This window comes from Sminthopsis crassicaudata, chromosome 1, assembly GCF_048593235.1.
Source record: "Sminthopsis crassicaudata isolate SCR6 chromosome 1, ASM4859323v1, whole genome shotgun sequence".
Taxonomy (NCBI): Eukaryota; Metazoa; Chordata; class Mammalia; order Dasyuromorphia; family Dasyuridae; genus Sminthopsis; species Sminthopsis crassicaudata.
The window spans coordinates 437,501,023-437,507,384 of record NC_133617.1 but is presented as its reverse complement, the minus strand read 5'-3'; the positions used below and the strand labels follow the sequence as shown (position 1 = coordinate 437,507,384).

Below are 6,362 nucleotides of genomic sequence, written 5' to 3'. Positions count from 1 at the left end.
AGTAAAAAAAAACTATTGAATTAATAAATAAAACTAAGGGTTAGTTTTATGAAAAAAAGAAGAAAATAGATAAACCTTTGGTAAATTTGATTAGAAAAAGGAAAGAGGAAAATCAAATTGTTAATCTTAAAAATGAAAAGGGAAAACTTTCCACTAATGAAGAGGAAATTAGAGCAATTATTAGAAGTTACTTTGCCTAACTTTATGCCAATAAATTTGATAACCTAAGTGAAATGGATGAATACCTTCAAAAAGTAAGATTTATGCCAGGAATGCAGGGTTGGTTCAATATTAGGAAAACTATTAGCATAATTGACTATAACAATAATCAAATTAACAAAAACCATATGATCATCTCAATAGATGCAGAAAAAGCATTTGATAAAATCCAACATCCATTCCTATTAAAAACACTAGAGAGTATAGGAATAAATGGACTTTTCTTTAAATTAGTCAGTAGCATCTATTTAAAACCATCAGTAAGCATCATATGTAATGGGGATAAACTGGACCTATCCCCAATAAGATCAGGGATAGGTTGAAACAAGGTTGCCCACTATTACTATTATTATACAATATTGTATTAGAAATGCTAGTTTTGGCAATAAGAGATGAAAAAGAGATTAAAGGAATTAGAGTAGGTAATGAGGAAACCAAATTATCACTCTTTGCAGATGATATGATTTTATACTTAGAGAACTTCAGAAAATCAACTAAAAAGCTATTAGAAATAATTCACAACTTTAGCAAAGTTGCAGGGTACAAAAAAAAATCCACATAAATCATCAGCATTTTTATACATCACTAACAAAATCCAACAGCAAGAGAAATTCCTTTTTTTTTTTTCCCCTGAGGCTGGGGTTAAGTGACTTGCCCAGGGTCACACAGCTAGGAAGTGTTAAGTGTCTGAGACCAGATTTGAACTCAGGTCCTCCTGAATTCAGGGCTGGTGCTCTATCCACTGTGCCACCTAGTTGCCCCTGAGAAATTCCATTTAAAATAACTTGATAGGACAAAATAGTTGCGAATCTATTTGCCAAAAGAGGGTCAGGAACTATATGAGCAAACTACAAAACACTTTCCATACAAATAAAGTCAGATCTAAATAATTGGAAAAATATTAAGTGCTCCTGGATAGGTCAAGCGAATATAATAAAGATGACAATACTATCTAAACTAATCTATTTATTTAATGCTATACCTATCAGACTCCCAATAAATTGCTTTAATGATCTAGAAAAAATAAGAACAAAAGTATCTGGAAGAACAAAAAGTCAAGAATTTCAAGGAAACTAATGAAAAAAAAATCAAATGAAGGTGGCATAAAGCAGTGATCATCAAAACCATTTCATACTAGCTAAAAAAAGAGTAGTTGATCAGGTTAGATTCACAGGACAAAATAGTACATAACTATAGCAATCTAATGTTTAACAAACCTAAAGACCCCAGCTTTTGGGATAACAATTCACTATTTGACAAAAATTGAAGGAAAAATTGGAAACTAGTATGGCAGAAACTAGGCATTGACCCACACTTAACACCATATACCAAAATAAGGTCAAAATGGATTCATGATCTAGATATAAAGAATGATATTATAAATAAATTAGAAGAACATAGGATAGTTTATCTCTCAGATACGTGGAGGAGGAAAGAATTTGTGACCAAAGAAGAACTAGAGCAATTATTGATCACAAAATAGATAATTTCGATTATATTAAGTTAAAAAGTTTTTGTACCAACAAAACTAATGCAGACAAGATTAGAAGGGAAGCAATAAAGTGGGAAAACATTTTTACATTCAAGGGTCCTGATGAAGACCTCATTTCCAAAATCATAGAGAACTAACTCAAATTTATAAGAAATCAAGCCATTCAGGCCTCTTTGTGGTAGCCAGAAACTGGAAACTATGTGGATGCCCATCAATTGGAGATTGGCTGAATAAATTGTGGTATATGAATGTTATGGAATATAAGGGTCAGGGGAGGAGCCTCCCACAGTACAATCAGGAAGTACTTGAATCAAGGAAGGCCTTGAAGCCTGAGATCCTGGATGTGGTTTTCTGTGAACAAAACAGACTGCCTCATAAGCAGAAGCTCTGGTTGCATTGAGATCACATCATCAATAGGAGGCATTTCCTACTCAGTCGCCTAGGGAATGGCCTCTTTCAATTAAGGATTGTTTCAGTTCTGTCCCTCTAGATAAGGAGGATATGAAGGGCTTTGTCTTTTCAGTGCCCAGCATTAATTTAGCTGAGCCTTATAAAAAATTTGAATGGACAGTTTTGCCATCGGGAATGAAGAATAGCCCATCTATATGTCAAATGTATGTAGCTGCTGTTCTTATTCCTGTAAGAAAAGCATTTCCAAAAATTATGTTGTTACCATCATTAGCTCTTCCACCCAGCATGCACTTGCCTCCCCCCGCCTCCAGATAGGGCATCACCTCCTCTCTCTCTTAAGGGTTTAAACTTGCCACTTCAAAGTTCACCATGGATGATGATATTGCTGCTCTGGTTGTTGACAATGGCTTGGGAATGTGCAAAGCTGGCTTTTCAGGAGACGATGCCCCTCAGGCTGTGTTCCTTTCCATTGCTGGGCTCCCCAGACATCAGGGTGTGATGGTGGGCATGGGCCAGAAAGATAGCTAAGTGGAGTATGAGGCCCAGAGCAAGAGAGGTACTCTTATCCTGAAGTATCCCATTGAATATGGTATTATCACCAACTGGGATGACATGGAGAAGATCTGGCATCACACTTTCTATAATGAGCTCCCTGTGGCCCCTGAGGAGTACCCTCTGCTGCTCATGGAAGCTCCCATAAACCCCAAAGCCAACAGAGAAAAGATTATGTTTGAGACCTTCCATCCCCCAAGCATGTATGTTGCCATCCAGGCTGTGCTATGCCTGTATGCCTCTGGTTATATCACTGGCCTTGTGATGGACTCCAGGGATGATGTGACCCACACTGTGCCCATCTATAAAGATTATGCCCTTCCCCGTGTCATCCTCCGTCTGGATCTGGCTGGCCGTAATCTGACGGAACACCTCATGAAGATCCTGATCCAGAGAAGGTATGCAGCTTGACTACCACAGCTGAGAGGGAAATTGTATGTGACATCAAGGAGAAGCTGTGTTATGTCACCCTAGACTTTGAACAGTAGATAGCCACTGCTGTATCTCTGGAAAAGAGCTATGAGTTTCCTGATTGTCAGGTTATCACCATTGGCAATGAGCTGTCCACTTTGTTCACAGAAAACTACATCCAGGGATTTCAGGCTTCAAGGCCTTTGTACTTCCTGATTGCACTGTGAGAGACTCCTCCTCTGACCTGTATAATGGAATATTATTGCTCTGTAAGAAATGACCAGCAGGATGATTTCAGAGAAACCTGGAAAGCCTTACATGAAATGATGCTGAGTGAAATGAGCAGAACCAGGACATCATTATACACAGCAACAACAAAAATATATGATGATCAATTCTGATGGACGTGAGATGATTCAAATGAGTTCCAGTTGTTCAGTAGTGAAAAGTCAGCTACACTCAGAGAGAGAGCTATGGGAAATGAATATGGACCACAACATAGCATTCCCACTTTTTCTATTATTGTTTGCTTGCATTTTTGTTTTCCTTCTCAGGTTTTTTTCTTTCTTTCTGGATCCGATTTTTCTTGTGCAGCAAGATAAATGTATAAATATGTATACAGATACTGGATTTAACATAAACTTTAACATATTTAACATGTATTGGACTATCTGCCATCTGAGGGAGGGAGGAGGGAGAAGGAGGGGAAAATTTGGAATAGAAGGTTTTGCAAGGGTCAGTGTTTTGTAAATCAAAAGCTATAATAATAACTTTTTTAAAACAAAGAAAAACTGCCTGTGTTTTATACATGAAAATGTAAACCATGTCTAAGATTGTCATTAATAATTAGGTAGTTCAAAAGAGAAACTAGGGTACAGATAAGTATGACGTGATTCTAAAAAAACAAAACTGTGTAGGGAAAGGTAAACTGTAATTATCTTATATGAATGAGGTGCTAGAGCAGAGGGAAAGGGAAGAGGAAAGTGAGGAAGGGGAATAAAGTAAAAATTACACAGAAGACAAAAGAAAAACTACAAGGAAGCAAAGATGGACATTTTGAATCCTTTCATATATTCTACTGTGCACATGAAAATCTTTTCTCTTTTTCTATTTCTATTTTTCCTATTTTTTATTTAAATTTTAAATAAATACTTAAAAAAAAAAGTAAAACGGCTTTGATGAAGAGGAAAATCAAAACAATAAAAATTTATTAGGTGCCAACCATGTGTCAGAGAGGAGGGGATCTTCCTAAAGTGGTACGTGTGACTGCACAAAGAATTTAACAAAAAAGCCCAATTTTAGTTTATTTCATTTTTTGAGAGTGGTTATTCTAATCTTATCCAGAAACATCAGGGCAAATTATGGGTCCATTCAAATACTGATCCACATAAAATCTTTCTCCTATTCTCTTTCCACCTAGAGCCAATTTATACCTCTTTAGGCAGCCTACAAGTCTTTCATTCCAGGAGTGAATCATATTAACATCAGACTTAGTGTGGGACTTCTGATCTTTTAGTCCACTGCAATGCAGAACTCTAGAGCTCAATTGATCCTCAAGCCTCAGTAGAAGAGACCACAATATATTTGTATACTACCACCCATGAATGAAGGAAGGATGGGAATAAGGGGGTGAGGGGGGAAAGGAGAGAAAAAAGAGACAAGAAAAAGAGAGAGAAAGAGAAACAAAGAGAAAGGAAAAAAAGAGAATGTAGGATTTTCCAATATTTCCAGTAACATTATAATTATATGAGCTTTTAGCCAGTCTGGTTTGTTATGTCCCAGAAAATGTGATCACATAAAGGAAATGAAGTTGGTCTTTTTAATTATACAATTTTTATTTTCAATGTAAGCTGTATTTCTTCCTTTTTCCTGTCTCCAATTTGGCAGACGGTATACTCAAATGATGATGTGTTTCTTATGCCACCCCCCCAATATATTACTATGAAATGACTATCCGAAATCCTGTAATTTGGTTTTACTTGAACAATCAGAAGACACTGATGGTTTCAATTAGGATATGTCAGAAAGCTAGTTCTAAGGTAGAAGTTCAATGGAGGAAGACCTAATATTCTATGAAAATTCATATTATAAGAGACATAATTTCAATATCTGTCTTCTCATTTGAAAACAGACTGTTAAAGCTTATCTCAGTTCTAATATGTACTACCTTAGTGACTATGGATGGGCAAACCACTTAACCTCTGTGTGCCTCATTGGCTTCCTCTGTAAAGATGTGTAACATTAGGAGTGTAACATTTCATGAACCTTTTCACAGACTAGGGAAGCCCATGACAGCTATTTTCAGAACAAAATCTTTAAATAATTGAAATAAAAATGTTAAATTTCAGTTAGAGGTTAATAAAAAATATGACCTTTTTTCTCATCCAAGTTCATAGTCCTCAAGGACTATACCCATGGGTCTCAGATTAGGAACCTCTGCACTAAATGATCTCTAAGGTATTTCCAGTTTTTAATCCTCTAGTCCTTTACACATAATCTATTAGATAAAGTTTGAACAAAAGCTTAGAAAATAGATCTAGTTACTATCTAACAAGCTACAAAGAAAGGGAGATCATCATGTTTAAAGCTTCCTAGAACCCACTTAGCAAAAAAAATGTTAATATTCTACCACCCAACATGTTTCATTTCTAATTCCACAATATTTTTTATATGTTGCTTTCTCTTCACTCCCATAACCATCACACTAATTAGAGCTTTCTTCCCCTCTTACTAGGACTATTATAATAGGTCTTAATTGATCTCTCTGATTCAAATTTCTCCCTATTCCAATCAATTTACACAACTAACTAAATGATTTTCCTGAAGTATTTGATTCTCTCCACCCCATCCCATCCCCACTGCCACCTATAGGCAAATATAAAATCAAGTTTCTCTCTATTAATAAAAATAGTAATAGTAGTAGTAGTAGTAGTAGTAGTAGTAGTAGTAGTAGTAATGGTAGTAGTAGTAATGGTAGTAATAAGTAGTAATAGTAATAGTAATTGCAATTTAAGTTTGAAAAGATAATTTGTTTCATTCTCATTATAACTCCAGGAAGTTGGTGCTAGTATTATTCCCAATTTAGAGATGAGGAAACTGAGGCAGACAAAAAGTAAATGACTAGCCCAAGAGTCACAAAGCTAGAAAGTGTCTGAAGTGGGACTAAATTCAAGCTTCCTAATTCCAAGTTCTCTGCTTTATCCAGCTGCTTCTAAGTTTAATATAAACTCTTCTGTCTGCCATTTAAAGCTCTTCACAATCTGGCCTTTTTGTTCTT

The 6,362-nt window shown here is 35.8% G+C and overlaps 1 pseudogene; it reads left to right on the top strand.

Moving 5' to 3' along the window:
• Positions 1-2,491: 2,491 nt before the first annotated feature.
• Positions 2,492-3,162, top strand: LOC141554902 (actin, cytoplasmic 1-like; annotated as a pseudogene).
• The last annotated feature ends 3,200 nt before the right edge of the window (positions 3,163-6,362 follow it).